Source organism: Hemitrygon akajei, chromosome 26 (genome assembly GCF_048418815.1).
Source record: "Hemitrygon akajei chromosome 26, sHemAka1.3, whole genome shotgun sequence".
Classification (NCBI taxonomy): domain Eukaryota; kingdom Metazoa; phylum Chordata; class Chondrichthyes; order Myliobatiformes; family Dasyatidae; genus Hemitrygon; species Hemitrygon akajei.
Genome location: NC_133149.1, coordinates 34158999 through 34182584, shown reverse-complemented (window position 1 = coordinate 34182584; position 23586 = coordinate 34158999). Strand labels below are relative to the sequence as shown.

General features: G+C 41.2%; 1 protein-coding gene across 4 annotated transcripts in view; it reads left to right on the top strand.

Moving 5' to 3' along the window:
• LOC140716840 (rho guanine nucleotide exchange factor 12-like) overlaps positions 1-23586 on the top strand; it is a 144701-nt gene that overhangs the window by 2007 nt on the left and 119108 nt on the right. The window lies entirely within an intron of this gene.

Sequence of the window (23586 nt, the reverse complement as noted above, 5' to 3'; positions counted from 1 at the left end):
CTGTAGAAAAATTTGCCAAGAACATTCATGGGCATGGAAAGGCCATGATCGCATGTGTCCTATGACACGGCGCATGATGGACGAATGATGGAATAGAAAGACAGGTGTTTTGTTATTGTACCTACCCCACTTCAGAACTGCTTCCAAATGGTTCCCAGTCACCCAGCTGCAGTGAGGGGCAGTTTTTATTTGGCTTTTTGTACACTGCAATATTTTTCACAGCAATAAAGTGATTGACCAGTTAATTGGTTTTTGGTAATGTTGATTAAAGCAGTTCACTGCCCAACTCCTACTTCCCATTGAATCTTTTGCAACCACCTGAACAAGCAGCAGGAATATTATTTTTTAAAATCTCGTCCAAATAATACATCTGATTCACTGTGTTGTCCTTTATTCTACACTTACAGTATAGGATACCTCTCAGTGTCAATGGCAGTGCACTTTTGAAGATCTGTTGGCTCAAATCACATTTAAACCAACAGATCGGAGTGATTTGCCTAGTGCAGTATCGGATAGTTCTGTGCTATTGGAGGTGCTATCTCACATGTAACGTTAAATTGAGATCCTATGTCTCTTCCCGTGGTACTGTTTGGAAGAACACACAAAATCTCTCCCAACTATTTTTATCAGTATTTAGCCCTTAAGCAAACATTGCTATTTGCTGGCCATAATGTTCATGGAGTAAACTGCTGTATTTATCATGTTACAGCAGAGACTAGGCTTTATATGTATTTAGTTATACGTATTGCACTTTAGCATGTCCTGTGGTACTTGTTGTCAATTATAATTGTATGTCTCCTAATTCAGAGTTGAGAATGGTAAAATTGAGCCAATGAGTTGCTGCTTATTAAGTATGATTTGCAGAGACTGAGAGTGTGCTGTTTGTATAAAGTGCCTAAGAAGTCTTTCTTGAGAAGCTTCATTAGATGAAGGATGCTATTTAAATGTAATATGATCCTTTGCAACCAGATGTGACTAATGTACTCTGTATTGTGTACAGTTCTGGTTGCACACGGCAGGAAGGATGTAGTAGTAATAGAGTGCAAAAGAAATTTGTCAGGATGTTGCCTGAAATGGATGACTAGTTATAAGGACAAGTTGGATAGGTTTATTCTCAATGGAATGCAGGAAGCTGAGGGGTGAGCTTTCAGAGGTTTATTAAACCTCTGAACAAAAATAGGATTAACAAATAGTCCAAATCTTTATTCTAGAGCAGGAGAGAATAGAACTAGAGGACACCGGTTTAAGGTGAGAGGAGAGGGATAAGCTTTTTCCACTTAGGTTGGTGAATACCTAGAATGAGATGTCAGAGGTGGTGGTAGATAATAGATGTTTGGGCAGATATTTGGCTAAGAAAGGCAAAGTAGAATACAAGCCTAATTTTTTTTGGTGGGGGTGTGGATCAGTATCAATAGGCATTTTGGGAAAAAATGGGGCAAAAGACCTATTTCTGTGATGTACAATTCTGATTCTAAGTATCTTTGGTCTTCATAATGGAGCTGTGTGAATTTTATTGGGTCTAAAATGATGAAGTGCTTTCAACGTATTTTCTAACTCTATTCTATAACACCCATCTTTAAGATACTTCTTTTGTACAGCTTAAAATAGTCTCCCAAACCCTAGTTCCTAACTTTGGCTGTATCCTTGAGAAAAATATAAATCATTCCTGTGTGGTGATGTTGCTGGCATTGAGTGTCAAGACCCTGCTATGGAGAGTGCCTAGTCATAGAAATGAATGTTAATGAGGGAATACTGATTGGAATAGTGAGGATCTCGATGAATGTAGCTGGTTGAATGGAATTGTGGTTATTTAATGTTGTATTGATAGTTCTTTGTAGCTGTTTATATACGTCTGTTGTTGGGAGAAAAAATGATGAATCATCTTTTTGACTCTGTGAGCAATCATTTAGAGCAGCGATTCCCAACCTTTTTTATGCCATGGACCCCTGCCACTAACCGAGGGGTCCATGGACCCTCGGTAAGGAATCCCTGATTTAGAGGGATGTCAGTCAAATGTAGGGAAAAGGAACTAGCTCAGAAGGAACCTTCATTGTCACATATGAGTTGGGCTGAAGGATCTGTTTCTGTTCTCTATTCCTCCAATGCTAATACTGGCCCTACAATGTGTAAATAGTAAAGGGCTGTAAACTGGGAACTTAATCTGAAGTGAGACTGCCATTAGCACCAAATGTGATCATGACTGACAAGGCGCATGTATGTATAGATGCTTCAATCCTTGCATGCTCCAGACAAGGTTACATTGCATCCTGTTCCCTCAGCCTAGAATAACTAAAATAATTGCTCCTTATTTCTTTGGAAAAGGATTGTTCGGATGATTTGGTGATGGAAGAGTTGTCCTTTGGGGAAAGCTAGAGGCAGCTGGGGCTGTGTTAGACAAAACAAGAATTGATCTTATTAAATCGTGTACAATTTTTCAGGTCTGGAGAAGATAAATGTTGAAATGTTGGATTTTAGGATCATGACATTTGACATTTCTTTTGAATGATGGCACAGCCTCAAAGGCCTAAATGGCCTACTCCTATTTCTACAATTTATTTTCTTATCCTTTTTTGTCTAAGCTATTCCCTCCGTGTGATGTAACTTATATCAGTCATTTTGGGATTCAACCCTTTTATTGGGGTCTGGCCGAAAGACTTGCCATTTAAGTACATGGGTTGTCTGATGTTGTAGTACTAAAAGCTCCATATCCTTTAAATCTGTCACAAAGGTTTGAGCATATCAGCTTTAATAACCTTGTAGGCTCTGAAAATACATTTTTGCAAGCTTCAGGTATAAAGTTTTCGGCTGGTTCACACTGGTTTCATTGGATTTAAGCAGATTCAGGCCATTTCTGGTTGGTTCAAACTGGAGCTTAAGGTAAAGTAACCCTTAAGATGCAGTGATCATTAGGCCATCAGGCCCTCTATTAGTTGGGGTTGACCATGGATGTTGCATCCTAGCTGTCTCCGTGATACACAAGCCAGGACAGTAGAATATTGAGAGCAAGCTGTTGCCCATGCAGCAGGCTGTCCTTCTCCACGCAGCTGATGGATCCAAAGGAACATGCAGTGAGTGATAGCTTGACGTCAGTGACATCGCAAGAGTTGCCACTAGGCATTGAACTCAATGTGGGACTGCCTTAGCGATTCCAGCCCTGGCTTTTTCCCCGGGGTTTACTTCTGAAGCCTTCCCCATGAATGGTTATAGCTGTAAGGCAGTGGGTGTTTGAGATCAGAGTTTTGCTTCTCCTATATGAGCTGCCAACAACTGCTGACAAGCACAATCTGCTCAATACAACAGATTTTAAGGCATCAATAACCCACCTTTGCCCCTTCTTCTGTCGGCCGGGCTTAGTAGCTAAACCACACGTGAAGGTCAGGAGCTGAACTTGGTTGTCAGAGGCTATCTAAGATGGCATGTGCTGGCCTTGGATAGATTCCAAAGGAGATTGATGAAAATAATCCTGGGAATGAAAGGGTTAATGAAAAGATTGATGGTTTTGGACCTGTACCCACTGGAGTTCAGCGAATCTCATTGAAACCAATCAGATATTGAAAGTTCTAAGTATAGTGGACATGGGATATTTCCTATAGTGGGAGAGTCTTGGACCAGAGGGCACAGCTTCAAAATACAAGGCCATCCCTTTAGAACAGAAATGAGGAGGAATTTCTTTAGCCAGAGGGTGGTGAATCTGTTGAATTCATTGGCTGTGAATGCCAAGTCATTGGATATATTTAATGCAGAGGTTAATAGGTTCTTGATTAGTGAAGGTGTCAAAGGTTAAGGGAAGAAGGCAGGAGAATGGGATTGAGGGATAATAAATCAGCCATGATGGAATAGTGGAGCAGACTCGATGAACTGAGAGACCTAATTCTGCCCCTATGTCTTATGCTCTTAAGAATATGGGAGTAAAATGATGGACAGACGATCATCTACTGATTTCCAAAAAGCTTTATTTACCACAACTTTAGGAAACTGTTGAAATCAGCTCAAGTGCAAGGAATTGAAGGCAGTTAATCAACATATTTAGAAACTGAGCAGCAGAGTATACAGAATGGGGGGTGGTAAAGGGAAAAAATTGGCAGGATGTAACTAGTGGTCTGCTAGGTTGTTGAATATATGTTGGGCCAAAATTGTTCTTATTGTATATATTATTTGGATATTATAAACATGGAAAGCCATGTTTGCTGATGGGACAAAGATGAGTGGTATTGTCAGCAGTGCAGAGGGAAGCATCAAGTTACAAAAGAGACATTAATAGATTTAAGTGTTTGCAGTACTGCAGAAAATAAATTTTAATGGAGACAAAGATTAGGTTGCTAATTATTGACTAGGGAAGAATGGAGTAATTTTTAAATGAAGAAAGCTAGAAACTTTGAGAAAAGTATATAAAATAATCAAAGACTACTGGAATTCTTAGTTTATATTAAGGTACGTAAGTTGTTAAAAGTTTTGCTTTAGCTAAACAAAGACTCAGACAAACAACTGGTTATGCGGACTGTTAAGGAACTCATTCTGTAGGAGGGTAACAATAACCAAGGAGGCAATGCAGTTTAAATTTTACCAGTAATAACTTGTCACCAATGGCTAGATTACAAGATACCTTTATACATATTGAAGCTATACCTCATGAGGTATTTTAAAGTCCAATAATTATTTTATTGTGAGTTTGATGAAGCTGAGTGGTCAGGTACAATGGGATAGATGGGAGAAATTAAAATATATCTATTCCATTGGTTGGACAGTTTAAGATGGGTCTTAAAAAATTAAAACCACCTCAGGAGTGGAAAATAAATGTTTATTTGTTATGGAAGTTTAGAACTATCTTGTGCAAATAACACTTCAGTTGAAGGCTTTTAGAGACTGCATCTCTTATCTGAATAAGTAGCAGAACTGGCTTGAAGGGCTAAACAGCTTGCTCCTCTGAGACCCAAACTTGAACTCTCTGGTTCAGACTCTTTAGTGATCTTCAGGATTCCGCAATGTGGTTTGTTCAGAAGGCATTCTGTGATTGATTTCTCTCTCTCTCTCCCTGTATTTGCACAGTACATCTCCATAGCACGTTGAATTTCTAATTTAAATAACACAAGTCAAACCCTTACTGAAGAATGAGGGCAAGTGTAATGACAGCCAAATCCAGATCTTTTCATATTGGGTTCATTTTAAATCTGTGTAAAAATGAACCTGATTAGGAGGAAAGAACAGGATATGTTCAAGTTACAAGAATTTACAAGTATCACAAGTAAATATGTGACACTTGTATTTGAACCATGTATTAGCATATGTGGATCCTTGTCTAGAAACAATGCATTCAAAAGCAACAAAATCAGACCTACTATTCTTTTAGGGAATCTTGGTGTCACTGACAAACCAATGTTAATTGCTCCAGCCTAATTGCCCTTGGAAAAAGTGGTGGTGAGCTATCTTGTGGTCCATCTGGTGAAGTTCTCTCACCATTTTGTTAGAAAGGGAACGCTATTATTTGGTGTTTGTATTGTGAATGTTATTTACCTCTAATCAGTTCTTGCTGGAATGTTCTTTGGATCTTATTGCATGCAGGCCTAAGCAGTTTCATTTGCCATTGCAAAGATAATTTAACATTGTACGACTGTAAATGAGTTTCCCCACTTCTGATCATTTGATGGAAGAAAATTCATGGAAGCAGCTGAAAGATGGCTGGGCCTGAGGATTCTGCCCAGAAGAACTCCTGCTTTGATATCCAGGAGCTTAGATGATTGACTGAATTTCCCACTGCTGCCATTAATGAGTCAAATGGCCTAATTCTGTTCCTATGTCTTGTGGCCCCAAACCTAAACTGAGCATTGTTGAGAGGTTAGTGAGGAAGCTGTTTGCAGGCATGATTGATAACAGCTTCCATCACTTTGGTTATTAGTTAACTTAATAGGTGGTAATTAGTAAGATTTGGTATGTCTTGAATAAAAACTGTGTACAGAAAATAATCTGCAAGTAAGGCTATATCTATGGGAAGAGAAACTGAATAATCCCACCATTTCTGTTTTTATTTTAGATTTTCAGCATCTTTTTTTTGTTTTACTTGGGTGTGTCTTGTTTTTACGATCAGGGCGTAGCTATGCAATTTTCTGCATAACTGTCGGGGAGCAGTTTGGCTGACAGTATATCTAGCCCAAGTGCACAGGTCTCCTGGAGTCAGGAAGTTGGTTGGCCTCATAGCCTTGGCTATGTTGACCAGTTTTCTTAACCATTTGTTGTTCCCAATGCACATTTATTAAAGTATCTGTACTGTATACAAACTTGAGATTTGTCATCTTGCAGGCAACCACAAAACAAAGAAACACAGTAGAACCCATTAACAAGCCCCACATGACAAACCATCAAACACCTAATGTGTAGGGGAAAAAAAACAATTGTGCAAACAATGAAAAATGTAAACAACAAAACAAAGAACATTAACACAGAGTCCCTGAAAGTGAGTTCACAGCCACGGAGCCAGTCCCGCTCTGAGGTGAGTGCTGATGGTGGCTGGCCACAGCTGCAGAGTCAGTTCAGCGCTGAAACAAGTAACACACAAAATGCTGGAGGAACTCAACGCGCCAGGCAGCATCTATGGGAAAAAAAAGTACAGTTGACATTTTGGGCCGAGACCCTTCAGCATGGATTTTCAGCATCTGCAGGATTTCTCTTTGAAACTTCTTGAGTAGTGAGTTTGGCAGGTTACTAGCTTCTGTGATGACTGCAATCTCGGGTGGAAGCCAGGATGATTTTCGGATTGTTCACTTGGCATCATGTTCTGTACCTCACAGTTGTGGATGATAGGGATGCTCTTAGAGCTTCCTCTTCCCGTTAGCTGTTTAATTATTCACCACCAGTTTCAACTTGATGAAGCAAGACTGCAGTGTTTTAATCAAATCATCTGATTGAAATTATTTAGCCCTGTCTGTTGTATTCAAGCAGCCTAGGCACAAAACACAAGAAAATAGAGGCAAGAGGTGGTCGTGAGGCCCTTCAAGCATGCCCTGACATTCTATGAACTTCGCTGATTTTCGTGATTGCCTGGTCCACACGTCCCTCCCCACAGATATCCCACCTGGTACTTATCCCTGCAAGCATAAGTGCTACACCTGTCCCTACACCTCCTCTCTTACCACCATTCAGGGCCCCAAACAGTCCTTCCAGGTGAGGCAGCACTTCACTTGTGAGTCTGTTGGGGTAATTTATTGCATCCGGTGCTCCTGGTGCAGCCTCCTCTACATCGGCAAGACCCAACTCAGATTGGGGGACCGCTTGGTCGAGCACCTCTGCTCCGTCCGCCATAACAGACAGGATTTCCCGGTTGTCATCCACTTCAACTCTGCTTCACATTCCCATTCGGATATGTCCATACATGGCCTCTACTGCCACGATGAGGTCAAACTTGGGTTGGAGGAGCAACATCTCATATACAGTCTGGGTAGCCTCCAGCCCCTTGGTATGAACATCGAATTCTCCAACTTCCGGTAAGTCCCTCCCTCTCCCTTCCACCATCCTACTTTCACTCTGCCTCCTCTTCTAGCTGCCTATCACCTCTCTCATGATTCTGCCTTCTACTACCCATAGTGCTTTCCCCTTTCATTCCTCCTTCACCTCTCTGGCCTATCCCCTCCCTGCTTCCCCTCCCCCACCCCTTGATCTTTCCTCTGATTGGTTTTTCACCTGGCACCTTCCAACCTCCCCCCACCTTCTTTATAGGGCCCCTGCCCCCTCCCTCTTCAATCCTGACAAAGGGTCTCGGCCCGAAACGTTGACTGTTCATTTCAACGGATGCTGCCCAACCTGCTGAGTTCATCCAGTTTGTTTGTACGTACTGATTTTATTTGTTTATTTAGCAGAATAGCATAGAATAGGCCCTTTTGGCTCTTCAAGCCAAACCACCCAGCAGCCCCCAATTTAATCCTAGCTGAATCATGGTACAACTTACATACCAACCGGTAGTTCTTTGGACTGTGGGAGGAAACCAGAGCACCTGAAGGAAATCCACATGGTCATGGTTGAATGTGCAAACTCCTTGCAGGCAGTGGCAAGAATTCAGCCTGGGTCTGAAAAACATTGTGCTGACCACTACATTACCATGTCTATGTCTAAACTTTTCTTCTGGATTAGTTCTATATAACCCTGAAATGCCCAGCCTTTCAAAAATTTACTTTGCACCTCTTTATATCCCAACCTCCTCAACCTTTTGTAATAGACCATTATAATCATTCAGTGCCAATTGCAAGAAGAAATTCCCTTGTTGCTGCTTTCCTTATTTGAGTCTATCTCACCAGTGGAAACAGCTTAGTATCTATGCTGTCATGCCTTCTCAGGGTCTTGAAGGCTTCAGTAAGATCACCCATGATTGTTCTAAACTCTGAAGAATACAAGTATGTAGTCCTTCATTGCAGCTTTATCAGTTTGGCAGCACGTTGTTAGCTATGTCTTGGAGGTGATCCTTGCATGCTTTACTAAGCTTGGGACCCTGGACTGATTCTTGGCTTAATAGTAATGGTGGGAAAGATCTGTTGGGCCATTATATTCCAGAAAGTGAAAATTGCCTCATGAATGTTTTGAGGTTCTGCATTTGTTCTAATTCTACACCACTTAGCTGGAATGTACTATCATGCGACATAATGGAGTATGAAGATGTCTCCGTAAGGACTGTGTGACGTGACCTTTAAAAATATCATCACAGATATATCTGCTGCAGGTGGGTTGGTGAGGAGGAAGCCAAGTAGGTTTATCCTGTCTGTTGGTTTACTCAGTATCTGTTACATTTCCAGTCTGGCAGCAGTGCCCTCAAAGCTCTGCCATTTTAGACAGGGTGGTGTTACCAATCCATTCTATATGGAGACATTGAAGATCCCCCATCCAGAATACATTCTTGACTTTGCTACCTTCATTGTCTCTTCCAACTGTAGTTTCACATGGAGTTAGCACCAAGGGAGGTTTCCTCGCCCACGTATGACCTGATATGGCATAATGGTGTCTGGATTCTATGTATACTCCCTCCTGAACTCCCTCCAAACCCCCTTCCCCAAGTCTGTATCTATCTATACTGTTCTACTCCTCTAGACAAGTGGAAGAGGAACATCACATTTCTTGTACAGAGCAGGATCCCTGGTCAGTTCCCTACCATATTTTTCACACTGGGATAATCTTTGCTCTTGTTGAATCTGCAGTCGAACAATCAGAAGCACTGGGTTAAATGCTGACATTGTGTTGGACCATAAACATGTATTGCTGTTGACCTTTCAGAGGCAACGTGAGGTGGAATGCATGTGTTTTGGGACCCACTGGGGTGTGTTGTGCAGAACGCCCTGTAGCCTCAGGCAGGCTGTGTAAAAGCCAAGTCATTTACAGGGTCTGAACTACAGAAGCGGTTACAAGTCTGAACAAGGCCTGAATCAAGAGCAGTGATGCTGTCTGCTGTTTTGGGGTGTAATCAAAGCTGTAGTTGCCACTGGCTGACAGCCTTTGAATTGCACAATGAGTGGAAGTCCCATTCTTTTCATAATTATGGCTGATTGAATTTTTAAAAAGATATTTACATGATTTGCTATTGACATGTTGGTTTTTATCCCTGAGTAACCCTTGTACTGTTGAGGGAGTAGGACTGGTTTAAATATTGGTGCTAAATGTCTACTTTTTTAAAAAATAAAAGGGAAAGGTGTGAAGGAAGGAGCAATTTATTGCCATTGTATTTCCAGATCAGTTTACTGACCATCATAAAGATTGTTTATGATTCAAGTCTCTAGTTTTAACTTTAAGTCTGGTTAACTCTTTAAAATAAATGATATTTTGCTCTGTTCAGGTTTAGTTTTTTTTTTGGAGAGTTTGTGCAAAGATTTTGTCTCTCATTCAATGACAAGTGCAAGAGAGAGATTCATTGTGGAAAGATTTTGATCAAAGGCTCATCGGGCCTCGTGTACTGAATGGAGAAGTGCCAATTCTCATCTCATCGAACCTCAGATTTTCCTCTGATCTTGATGACTGAGGGGTGTCAGGCTGTTTGAGCCTTCTGACCTCCTGCTTGCTTTCTTGAAGCAAGGGGTTGAAGCAGCATTTAATCTTGTGACCACCTGTGTTTCCCTTTGGTCTCACTGGCAGGTGGAGCTTTATTGCTCTGATCCTCTACCTCCCCCTTCTCACAGACTGCTACACTCAAGCTTACACTTTCAGCTTGTGTTTCGAGATGTTTGAAGCATGTGGTGAGAATTGAAACCCGAGTGGTTTCCGGCCGGGAAGTCACTGAGATTTATTTTGAGGTTGAGGAACCCACAGCCTTCAATTGAGAAATTGTGGCTTGATCAACTGACAGAATAGCTGTACCATTCTAACAGACGTGGCTTTGGGGCACCTCCCCTCCTCCTTCCATTAAGTTCTCCATCCTCTATGCGTTTTGTTACCTACATTCCGTCTTTCTCTCACAGACCAGCATTCTCTCTATTTATTAACTTACTCCCTGTGCACCCTTTCTCTCCCATTGTTTCCTTTATACCTCTGCCCTAACTCTCCCCCCCACCACCCCGCACATTTCACTTGTCATAATGTATGGCTGTAACCCTGGTTGCCTGGGTCTATCTAGGTTTTTTCATAGCCGTGTACTCTGAACTTGGGAAAGTTTGTAATTTGCTAACCAGGATACACACCCATTTGTTGTGGGTCCATGGTGTGTCTCTGTACAGAGATATCACGAGGTGGTTTTGGGTTGTCTTTGAAGTGGTAGGTGATGGAATGCTGACAATGTGTCTTTTCATTGCAGCTTAGTGTTTAAACACATGCATTGTTCTGTTGCTACAGCTTCATATTCTGTGCAGTCCATGAGACCTTTCTGCCTGTTAATTACTGTGAGGAGCTGGTGACTACCAGTCTGGGCGTGGACCCAGTCTCTCCCTGCATCAGTTTTCTATAAATAGGTATGTGGGCTGAGAGAGAGAGATCGGCTGGCCGTGTAATTACTGTACCAGTTCCAAATGTGCTGGTCTTTCATTACAGGCTCATTCACCCTTTCATTGCTGTTTTAATGATTCTGAACCATATTCTGCTCCTGACCCAGGCTGATATATCTGTGCAGTTTTCTGATTTGGAATACGGGGGGGGGGGGGGGGGGGGAGGGGAGAGAGAGAGAGGGGGGGTGGGGTGGGGGGGACTGACTGCTTCAGACTCATTCGCCCTAGATACCTGGAAGAGGGAACGTGATATTTGTGTCAATAGCTTCTGATAAAATTTGAATTTTGCCAAGTACAATTGAATGAATGTCATGCTTCAGAAAACCAATTACAACAGGCTTGACGTATGTTTATTATTATGGCTGTAGGGGATTTTAGTACTGCCAAAGTGAGATATACCAGACTGGTGCATGATGTATATTTCTAGAGATTTTACATCCGGTATTCTGTACAATATTCATTGGGCAGCGGTAGGGGCAATGTAAAATTGCAATTTCGCTGTCACAACAAACACTCAGTCTTTACTTGAGAAATTCTGGCTTGGTCTCACAGAAAATACAGAATAAGCTGCCCTGATACAGCTATCAATACCTTATATTTAAATGGAAACAAAGATGCTTGAAATCTGAAATAAAACCAGAAAATACCGGGAGTGCTCAGAAGATCAGGCAGCAGCTTTGAAATAGGAAGCAGAGTTAACAGTTCAGTTTGATGATCCTCTTTTTTTTTTCTTGATTCAAAGAGACATTTTTATTGTTTATAAATCTTGAAATGATTCACGAGGTTTTTATTAAAACAAAATTTAATGTTAAGTCTGTCAGGAGCTAGAAAGGGTTTATCAAAGAAATGGGTTATTAGGAACCTCTCCCAAAGGAGGAAGAAGAGATGGAAAAGTTGAAGAGTCTTTTGGAATTGAAAATATTGCTGGCAGCAGTGGATTGATTAAAGTGATGTAATAAATCTGGGAATGGAGAAATGCAAATATTTTGTAGGTTTGAGAGGAGGGACAAGACCAAGTAGACATTTTAAAATGCTTGGGAATATTAAAATTGAGTGATTTTTTTTCCCACTGGGAGCTGTTGTAGATTACAATGTGCTTGGGTGATGAATGATTTTGGCTAGTATGAATTTGCAAATGAGTATCAAAGTTGTGTATGATCCTTGGAAATGGGAGACCAGATAGGAATGTAAAGGAATCGTGAAGTTTGACAGTACTGAAGAAATGGATGAGATTTTTAAGAGCGGATAGGCTGTGATGAGCAAAATTGGATGATGTTATAGAATAAATGAGCAGAGTTATAACATGAAAATTCACCGTTGGGTTGAGTACAGCCAAGTTCTGTCCCCTTGGGGGTGATATGGCTCAGTCAGCAGCAAAATATTGGCCTGGGTGGAGTTTACCTGAAACTAATGTTTCTACAGTGATCTTCGTGGTGAGCTGAATGGCAGACGATGGTACGTCTGACTTTGGGCTTAGCTTTTGGATTTTCTATTGAGCCCAGTGACAGAGTACTGCTGTAGTGAGGCATGTGACTGGATGCACTTGGCATTGACACTTCAGCTCTACATTAGGGTTGCTTGCCTCAGAATCACGTCCCAATAACTAAGAAAAATGTAAAGGAAGCTATGTGACTTCCATATTTTAATTCCTATAATTTGAATGTGTTTCAATTAATTTTTATCTTTTTGTGTAGCTTTTAAATGTCTCTGGTATCATACTTGAAGTGTGGGGCCTATTCTGTTTTACAGATCTGGAGCATCAACTTACTGCTTCTGTTTCCACAACAGGCTCATATACTCAGGTGGTAAATTTAGACAACAAGCCAGATCCTGGATGATCTAGTCTATAAATTGCATATCGGTCACAATTGTCACTCTAAACAACTGATGTTTATGTGTCCTCAAGCTTATTTCTTATGGGGACCTTAATTTTTTCTTCAAGTGGAGATGACATTGAGTGTGAATGAGTTCCAATTAATGAAAGTGAAACCTTGTGTTGAATGAGATGAGGGATACAAGTAGTTTGATTATAGGTCAGCTGTGATCTTATTAAATGGCAGTAAATCAGCTCTGAGGGACTGCAGACTTGTTTGGAGCAGGAGTTCAGGGAGAGTATGTGTGTTTTGGGTACATTCAGAGGGTGGTTCTGATTAAGGACTTCATTTGATAGATAACTGTGGTGGTCACCAACAACAATGAGACTACCTACAGAGAGGAGATATAAGAGCTTGTGGCCTGGTGCCAGGCAAATAACGTCTTCCTTATATCAATAAGACAAAGGAGATAGTTAATGACTTCAAGAGAGCTTGCACCACTTGTACCCTCCTTATCAGTGGACACTGCAAGCAATTTCAAACTCTTGGGAGTGACTTCTCGCAGAACTTCTCATAGTCCCAGAACACATCCTGCGCAATCAGGAAAGCTCAACAGCACCTCTACTTTCCAAAAAGCTGCAGAGACCTGGACGATGCACATCTATACTCGCATCCTTCTGCAGATGCACCGTAGCATCCTAACGTACTGCATTGTATGGAAACGGCTCTGAAGGAAGGATCTGCATCGGGTACTTGAAACTGCCCAATGCATCACTGACACTAGCCTCCCCACCATCAAGGACATGTATACAGAAGGGTACCTGAAAAGGATCCCACCCACCCTGCTCATAGATTTCCCATCAGGGAGGAGGCTACAGACTCAAAAACAGTTACTTTCCCCAAGCAGTGAGGCTGATCAACACCTCCCACTTACCCATCACTCCACACCCCCTATTTCCTATCAGTCACCTTAAATAGACACTTTTGTGCTACGCATCACTTTGTAAACATACAATTAATCTTTGTATATAAACTATCTGTTTATATTTATTGTGTATTTAATATTTATGATTTTTATGCTGCATTGGATCCAGAGTAACAATTATTTTGTTCTCTTTCACACTTGTGTACATTACATTAAACATTAAAAAATAATGTGACATTAAACTATCTTGAATCATGGCAGTGTTCTCACCTCTTCTGCTGGAATTTTGTAAATTCAGCCTGTACAATGTTTCCAAGCCACAATCTGTGCTCAGAATCCAGGTGTTGTTTGGATTGAGATTGTGAAAGATCCCTTAATATTATTTGACAAAATCAGGTTAATTAACTCTGACATATGCCATCAAGTTTGTTGATTTGTGACAGTATCACAGTGCAAAACATAAAACTAGTGTGAAAGACCAGTAATGAGCTAGTGTTCAAGAACCTTTCAGAAATTTGATGGCAGAGGGGAAGAAGTGTCCTTAAAATGTTGAGTGTGGGTCTTTGGGCTCCTCTACTATCTCCCCAATGGTGAATGCACTGGATGGTGTCCTTAATGATGGATGCCACCTTTTTAAAGTACTGCATGTTGAAGATGTCCTTGGTGGTGGGGAGCCATGTGCCCGTGATGGAACTGGCTGATTCTACAACCTTTTGCAGGCTCTTGTGATTCTGTTCATTAGAGGCTCCTTATCAGGCTGTAATGCAACAGTCAGAATGCTCACCACAGTACATCTGTAGAAATTTGCAAGAGTCTTTGGTGTACCAGATTTCCTCAAACTCCTAACGAAGTATAGCTACTAGTGTATGGCCTTCATGTGTTGGGCCCAGGATAGATGCTCTGAGATGTTGGCACCCAGGAACTTGAAGCTGCTCACCCTATCCACTGTTGACTTCTTAATGAGGACTGGTATGTGTTCTTCTGACTTGCCCTCCCTGAAGTCTACGATCAATTCTTTGGCCTTGCTAACATTGAGTGCAAGGTTTTTGCTGCAACACCTCTCAACCAGCTGATCCATCTTGCTCATGTACACTTTGTTGCCACCTGAGGTTGTGCCAACAGCAGTGGTATCATCAGTGAATGTATAGATTGCATTTGAGCTGTGCCTAGCTACACAGTCGTGAGTGTAGAGTAGTGCAGAGCAGTGGGCTAAGCACATAAAATTGAGGTGCATCTGTGTTGATGGTCAACGAGGAGCAGATGTTATTACCAATCTGCACAGATTGTGGTCTCTGGATAAGGAAGTTAAGGATGTAGTTGCAGAGGAAGGTACAGAGGCCTGAGTTTTAAAGCTTGTTGATTAGTTATGAGGGGGGCAATGGTGTTGAATGCCAAGCTGTCACCTACTGTATAAATAGCAGACTGATGTATGAACAGTGATTTCTTCCCCCCCCATATTCTTGCCAGTATGTGCTCCTCAACCAACATCACTGAACAGGTTATTCTGGCAGTTGCATACATATTCATAATATTAGTTATACAAATGCAGAATCATAGAAGTGGTACAGCACAGAGGCAGTCTGATCCATCACATTCACAGTTTCTATTAGACTAACTTGCTAGTTCCATTCAGCCCCTTCTCTGTGCTTTGCAAATTTTTTTACACTCTTATTTTTATCCAATTCCTTTTATCCAATAGAACACAGAACAGTACAGGAATAGGCCTTCAACTCAAAATGTCTGCACTGACGAAAATGCCAATTTAAATTGCACCTCTATATCCCTCAATCTCTGTCCACGTGTCTGTCTAATTGCTACAACATTACTTCCCGACTTTTACTGTATATTCAACATCTTGACTAATGGAAACTAGCATGCCATTTTCTGCCTTTCCCAGCCTATCTATTTGTGTTGCCACCTTCAGGGAGTTACGGACTTGCTTCACAACATCACTCTGTACTATATATCAGTGTTTCTCAGGCTCCTGCCATTCACTATGTACGTTCCTCTTGCATTTGACCATATAAACTGCAACACCTTAAACTTGTCCAGATTAAACTCCATCTGCTATTTCTCTGCCCACATCTCCAACTGTCTTTATCCTGCTGTAATCTTTGACAACCTTCTTCACTATCCACAGTTCTAACAATTTTTGTGTCCTCTGCAAACTTTCTAATCAATCTGCCTTTGTTTTGATCCAAATCATATATATAGATATCACAAACAACAGTTTCCAGCACTAATCGTTGTAGAACACCACTAGTAACAGACCTCCAATCAGAATAACACCCTTCCACCACTACGCTCTGACTTCAATGGCCAAACCAATGTTAAATCTAAGCTTCTCGGTTTCTGTGGATCCCATGTGCCTTGATCTTCTGGGTCAGTTGACCTTCATGGACCTTATCAAAAGCTTTAATGAAGTCTATGTATAGTACAATATTGCCCTATCCTCATCAACTATCTTTGCCACCTCTTCAAAAAACTCAATGAAGTTTATAACGCATGATCTCTTCTGCTCAAAGTCATACAGATTGTCCCCAATAATCTGTGCTTTTACAAACGCAAATAGATCCTATGCCAAAGAATTTTCACGAATTTCCCTACCACTGGTGTAAGGCTTACTGGCCTATAATTTCTACATCTCTACATCTTCAGGCAGTGCATTCTGAATTCCAACCATGGACGATGTAAACATTTTTCCTCGGGTCTGTCTTGAGTCTGTCTACTTTTTATTTTATATCCATAGTTTCCATTGGGTTACTGTTGTCTCTGATCAGACCATTCAACATTTTATGTATTTCTCTTAAATCTCCCCACAGCTTTCTCTAAAGAAAACAGTTCCAGTATTTTTAATACATTCTTATAACTGGCCTTCTAGAAGCCATTTTTGTGAATCTTCTGCTTTCGAACTAGTGTTTTCTTAAGATTCAGTTTGTTTTCTCTCCTTTTATACTCTGTCTCTTGATGAAGCCCAGTATGTCTTAGTAAAGACTTCCTTAACCTGATTTGTGCACTTTCAGATTCCCCTGCTTCATTTTAGGGCCATTTCATTTATTTTATATTGTGTCTCTTCATTCTTCCTGCCAAAAGGCATCACCTTGCATTTCTTCATGTTGAACTTCACCTACCCATGTCTACCCATTCCACAGATCTGTTTACTTCTGTTGCAGTTTATCACTATCCACTTTGCAATTTGCAAAGCTGCCAAGTTTTGTTTTCTGCAAATTTACAGATCATGGCTTGCACCATCAAGTTTACAGATCAAAGTGCAGGTTAAAAAATAAGTATTGGCTCTAATATCAATCCCTGGGTCACATCACTATACCTTCAGTCTGGGAAAAACAGCATTCACCATGCTCCTCTGTCTGTTACATAATTTAATTTTCTATTTGAGCTATCTATGAAGTTTTCACTTCCCCAGTCATTTTGTAATGATCCTAATCCTCACACTTGTCGCAAGTGGCCATTTTTCACTTTATCTTCAGTAGTCTTTTTTCCATCCATGAAGTGTTGTATTTGTTTGTTCTCCCTTTGCTTCTCATAGGAATGTGCTCAATTGTACACCAACCACTTCCTTCAGGGCAGTCTGTTGTTCTGCTGCAACTTTGCCTGTAATCTATTTTGATTGTATCATTCCAGTTCTGACCCCCAGACTTAAAATATTTTTTTTCCTCTGCTTGCAGTTGCTTCCTGACCTGCTGAGTTTTACAGCATTTTGTGTTTTTTTTTCAGATTTCCAGCATCCTCAGTTTTTAGATTTTCATTATTACATCATTTCCATTTACAGTGATCTCCATAAAACCCTTGTACTGATCTAACCTAGTGTGAATGTTTTCCCCGTTGCATTTTTCATTCTTTCCAGTTTAATTTTATCTGATTACTTGCTTGACTGACTATTTACTGCCACTGACTATTTGCTTGTATGCTCTGGCTGTCATTACCTTGCACCATTGCCACCTGGCTGAACCTTTGCCTTCTGTTTTCATCTTGGCTTTTCTCCCTTCTGATCCTATCTTCAAGCACTAACCCCTGCCCAAAGTAGTTTTAAACTCTTCCTTAATGGCACCAGCAAACGCTTCCCAAACCGTGCCCCCCCCCCCCCCCCCATAAGGATATTGGTCCTATTCCTGTTGAGATGTGACCCTTGTGGGCTTGTAGAAATCCCATCCCCACCTGAAACAGATTACCTTCCACAGTTATTGAAAGCCCTCCCTCCAACACCATCTCTGTAGCCACATGTACTGTACATCTGCTATTTCTTTACACACTAACACTTATCACTGGTAGTGAAATTATAGAGAAGTAATTTTTGGAGAATTTGCCCTTAAAAGAATCTCCAGCTACCAGCAACCAGCTAGTTCGTCAATTGTTGGACTGTGAGTCACTTTGTCCGACTGGTGAAGGTGATTTTGTGCTGAATACGCTGGAAGTACTAAGATTGATATACTGAAAGACTGTAACATTCTATGTGTAAGTGTGTTTCAAGTCAGTTTCTGAGAAAATTGATATCGCAAACACGAAGAAATCTGCAGATGCTGGAAATTCAAGCAACACACACAAAATGCTGGTGGAACGCAACAGGCCAGGCAGCATCTATAGGGAGAAGCACAGTCAACATTTTGGGCCGAGACCCTTCATCAGGACACTTTTTGTTTTTTTTTGCACAAAATAGGTCTGCATAATGACAGGATAAATCCAATGTTTGAAAGTCCTTTCATCTATTAAAATGGGGCTGCTTGATTTGTAGTAGCTGATTTGATAACTGCATCCAAGTGAGGTCCAACTAATGATAGGGGAAAACTGTATCCTTAACAAAAACCTGTCTATTTTTATTATTTTGTTATGATTTATGCTTAGATGATCTCCTCAAGGAACCTGTGGCAAGAACATCCTTTTGTTCGTATTATTGCTAGGCAGAATCTCAAAAGGCAGTGTTCAGAGTTGAGAATTTCCAGTTGTTGTCCTGTGGCAGGTACCCAGACTGGGACAGATTTGTTCTAAAGTCCAAACCTGTGAGGATGTTCACATTTGGTTGAATGTTGAATATTTACAAAATGTTAAAAATGGCTGCGAACTCGGATTCTTGGCACGGAATTGATTGTAGTGCCAGCTTTTCTGCAGGTGGATTGGTGGTTAATTTTAGTTTTGCCAGGCGATGAGCAATGAGGGGATTTGTGAATCTTACTGACCGTCAGTCTGGCAGCCCTCTAATTGGTCAATGAGTGTTTTTTTGCTTTTGTCGGGCTGTGATGGAATAATTGTTGGCATCTCTTATAATTAAACAAAAATCCAGCTAATAGCAGGCTTACACCATCCATACAGTAAACGACTGTCTGCTGAATGCAGCTTACACAATGTCCACCCCCCCCCCCCCCACCTTCCCCGTGGGTGTCTGGTTGGGTGTGGGAGAGCAGATTTTAGTGAAAACTAGATTATCATCTTGCTCTGTAAAAGAGACAGAATATTCAATATTTAAGGTTCAGTGTAGGGTTCTCCTCTCAGCAAATTTGTAAGGCTAATTTTACTTGAACAGGTGCCATCTCTTGTGCCAGTAATGGGGGTGGCTGGTAGCATAGGTGGTTAGGGTAATGTTATCACAGTGCCAGTGACTTGGGTTCAATTCCCACCCCAATCTGTAAGGGTGGTGGAGTGGAGATGAGTCTCTACCAAAGGAGGTGTAAGGCACTTCTTCCCTCCGCTAGCCTGCTGAGCTACGATCAGGGTCATATGAAGCCATGGGAGCAGGTGGTGGAAGGTCGTATAAGCAGCTGGTACATATCACAAGTCCTGGTTACGTGACCACTGATGCCAGGCAGACAGGAGGAGTATTGATAATGGATGCAGTCATCCCGTCTTGTAAAGGCACTTCCCAGAAGAAGGCAATGGCAAACCACTTCTGTAGAAGAATGTGCCAAGAACAATCACGGTCATGGATAGAGAAGGACCATGATTGCTCGCGTCATACGACACGGCACATAATGAGCAAGCAATCTGTAAGACATTTGTACGTTCTTCCCATGACTGTGTGGGATTCCTCTGGGTGCTGTGGTTTCCTCCCATATTTCAAAGATGTATGGGTTGGTAGTATTGGTCACATAGGTGATGTATTGATCACATGGGTGTAATTGGGGTGGCGCGGTCTCATTGGGTCCAAAGGGCTTGTTACCATGCTGAGTCTCTAAATCAAAAAATAAATAATAACATGCATCACATACAGGTAGTGAATTAACAATTTCACATTTTGAGGGATTAGAAGAGGAATCTGTAGAAATGCATGTTGTAAAGTTGGAGATTTGGTCTGAGGGAGGGGAGAGTATCTTGCTGAGTTTATGCTTGTACTTTTGCTTAGGAATACAGGTTATTCGGCTGAGAAAAGGTCGGCTTGCATTGATGTGGCGGCCTTTTTACTTTAATGACATTGCTGGAGGTATAAATATTGTGCAATTCTTTGGGGAAGGCTGGAATTGTAGGCTCTTGAGTCCTTGCAAGTTGTTGCTGCACACCATCTTATTTGGAAAGAGAAGTAAAATATGATTGCCACCATGCCTGTGACTGGGGGGTTAATGTGAACCCATCAGAGTATCAATCTGTCTTTTATTACCATAAGTATTTTCTTAATCAGCCAGTTGGACTAATGCTGACTACAACTGTACTCTGCTGGATGGAACAGCCCTGGGAAAAGCTGGTATCCACATTTTGTGTGGCTGCCCTGCCTGGGTTTCGTAGTAATGTAACAATAATATCAAGATTTGTTGGTTATATCCTTTCCAGTGTGTTTCTTGTGTGTTTGCGCTGCTGCCACTACTTTGCAGGGCTGTTTCTGACCTCTTTAGTTAGCCACTGGTGACATTGGGAACAAATATTTTTAAGTGATTGACATGAGTGCAAGCAGGAACATGCTGTCAATAATGGTAAACTTAAATGAAGGAGAACCATATTAGTAAGGAGTATAATGTTAATGTGGAGTCCAGCAGTAAAGAGAGTTGGGTGAGGATAATAAAGGTTTGTGGTGATTATTTATCCAGTCCTTTTAGTACAGTGGGGTAATAATCATGAACTTTATTTTCTGAATAATCGGTAGAATGCAAAAATGTAGAAACCTTTTGCTACATTGTCTGCTATTGCTTTCTTTGTAATTTTGAGCAGATTCCAATTAGTACTGAAGATTAGTTTCTCCAAGAAATTTTGAGACAATTTATAACAAATCAGCAAGAAAAGGAAAGTTTTGATACAATGACTCAATGTTGTTCAAGGAATTCAAAGTAGATTTATTGTCTAAGTACAGTATGTATGCAGTACACAACCGAGATTCATCTTCCCCACAGTCTTGAACCAAAACGTCAACTCTCCCTCAGTGCAAAAAAATTGCAAATGGCAAAAAATACAAGCGAAAACACAGGATATTAAAATACATAATCAAAAGGCATTTTTCAATTTTGTTGACACTTGTCATCACTGAGGATGGTTCTGTTGTAGATCTGTTGGTGAATACTGCATGCATGATAGAGATGAATTTCTGTGGGTAGCCTACTTTGAGAAGGGGACTCCACAGTCCCTCCTGATTAATAGAATTGAAGGCTTTGAGATTGAAAAAAGCCACATTAAGGTTTATGCAATGTTCTTTGCATTTTTTAATTTGGAGGTGTACATTGAAGCTGATGTGTACTGCTTCTAGATGAAATCCACACTTTGATTTGAGAAGCAGTTCTCCAGATATTGGGAAGAGGTGGTTGAGGAAGGCTGCTGCCATGGCATTCCCTGAGTCATACAGCACCCACTTTCAGACTTTTATCTCTTGAAGGCGTCACAATTACAACATTTCTACAGTCACCTGGAGATTTACAGAGGAAAACGTTCAAGAAAATGTGCAAAGCTTCTGAAGAAGTTTAATATCCCCACTGAATTGTCTGAATCTCCAGCTGGTAACTACTCTGATTATGGAAGGAGCATTTGGAGTACTTTGAGGCATCAGGAACACAGAGGCCATGCATCAGTGGCAGAAAAAGTGGACTACCTTAGAAACTCGAAAACCGTCTTCCCTCTGAGGCACGTCCTTCCTCCTTTGTGTGGACTTTACATTAGTCTCACTGGCCACTTCAGAACCCACAAATTGGGAGTGAAGGTTACTTTTAATTCCAAGAAATGTAATTTTGAGTAGAAATACCCATGACTGCATGGGTTTCCTCTGGATGCTCCAGTTTCCTTCCACAGTCCAAAGAGGTGCCAGTTGGTAAGCTAATTGGTCATTGTAAGTTGTCCTGTAAATCAGGGGTTGCTGGGTGGCACAGCTTGAAGAGTCAGAAGGACCTGTTCTGCACTGCATCTTCATAAATAAATAATCTTAATGGTTCCATTTATTATCAGAGAATATATGCAGAATACAGTCTGAAATTCTTCGTCTCAGATATCCATGAGAAACAGAAGAACCTCAAAAGAATGAGCGCTAGAAAAATGTTAAAAACCAAAGGCCCGTCTCTCCCTTCACCGCACAAGCAGCAAAGCATCAATCCCCCTCCCCCCCACCCATTCAGCAGAAAGCGTCAGCGCGCAGCACCCACCAAGCAAGCAAAAGCAAAGCGTGCAAAGAGAGACCATGATCTGTAGTCAACAAAAACTATTGTTTACCCAACAGTTCGACATGCCACATATTCTTTCTCTCTCTCTCTCTCTCTCTCTCACTAACCAGAGACAAGGAGATGTCACCCTTTTCACAGTGAAGGGGGCGACTGACAGTTGCTGTTACAGTGTTACAATCTGCAGTGTCGATTTTTATTCCGAAATTCTCTGACTCGGAGAATCAGCAGCAAACTTTCCCCACTATTGAGATAGAGGAAGAGAGTGTGGTTGCTTAACTACAGAGCCCTCTGTCCACACATCCACAGCCGTGAAATCCTGATGTTCCTTCTTCCACGACTCCTCAATCGGCAACACCAGTCTGGAATCGGTTGTTCACAGGGCTGCGCAGGCTGCACCCCGGAGGCGTCACCTTCCAAGCTGCGCCTGGAGAATGTTGGAAAACAGCTGGCCGGAGACCTCCAGGGGCAGGAACTGTGAAACACCGCAGTTTTGAGTGCCATTGCAGATCAGTGACCTCGATAAAACCCCAGCCACCTTGAAAAGGGAGAGAAAGAGACATTAAAGAGAAGAATTTAAGCTGTTTCCATAGATGAGCTCAAAGAGGCAGCCACTTGGCACTATCTTAACTCAAATGACTTTCTTAAAGTCTTTCTAAATTGCAGTTGCACTATTTTTCATTTGGATGTCCCCAACGATAATGAAATAGGTGCTGGTTTAATCTATACATTAAAGCTCATACGGTGTCTTGTGCTCTACTTTATGGGGTGAACTTAGTTATGATCTGTACATAACAGGTAAATGCACTACTTATTGGAATTATTTACTTCTAAAGAAGGATTCTACCCTGTTATTGCACAGCCAAGCAGTGATAGCAAAACATGCCTGAAACACTTAACAGGTGAAGCAGCTTCTTTGGAAAGAAAAACAGAATTAAAGTTTCGGGTCAAAGACACTTTGTCAGACTAGAAAGAAAGAAAATTAGTATCCAGTTGCAGGAAAAGTATAGAGAGGATAAATGAGATGGTGAATATCTCAGATAGGATGAGGTCATGATTGCCCTGGGGATAGCTTATAGAGTTTTGCAGCATAGAAACACATCCTTCAGCCCAATTCATATATCCTGACTGTATTGCATGATGAGCTAATCCCATTCATACTAATACAAACATAAAGTTGTGATAGTAGGTGATTTTAACTTTCCACATGTTAACTTGGAATCCCATACGGTAAAAGGGCTGGATGCGAAAGAGCGTCAGATGTGTTCAGGAAAATTTCCTTCAGAGATGGAAATGTGAAAGTTACAAAATACAGGTTTGTGAAACCC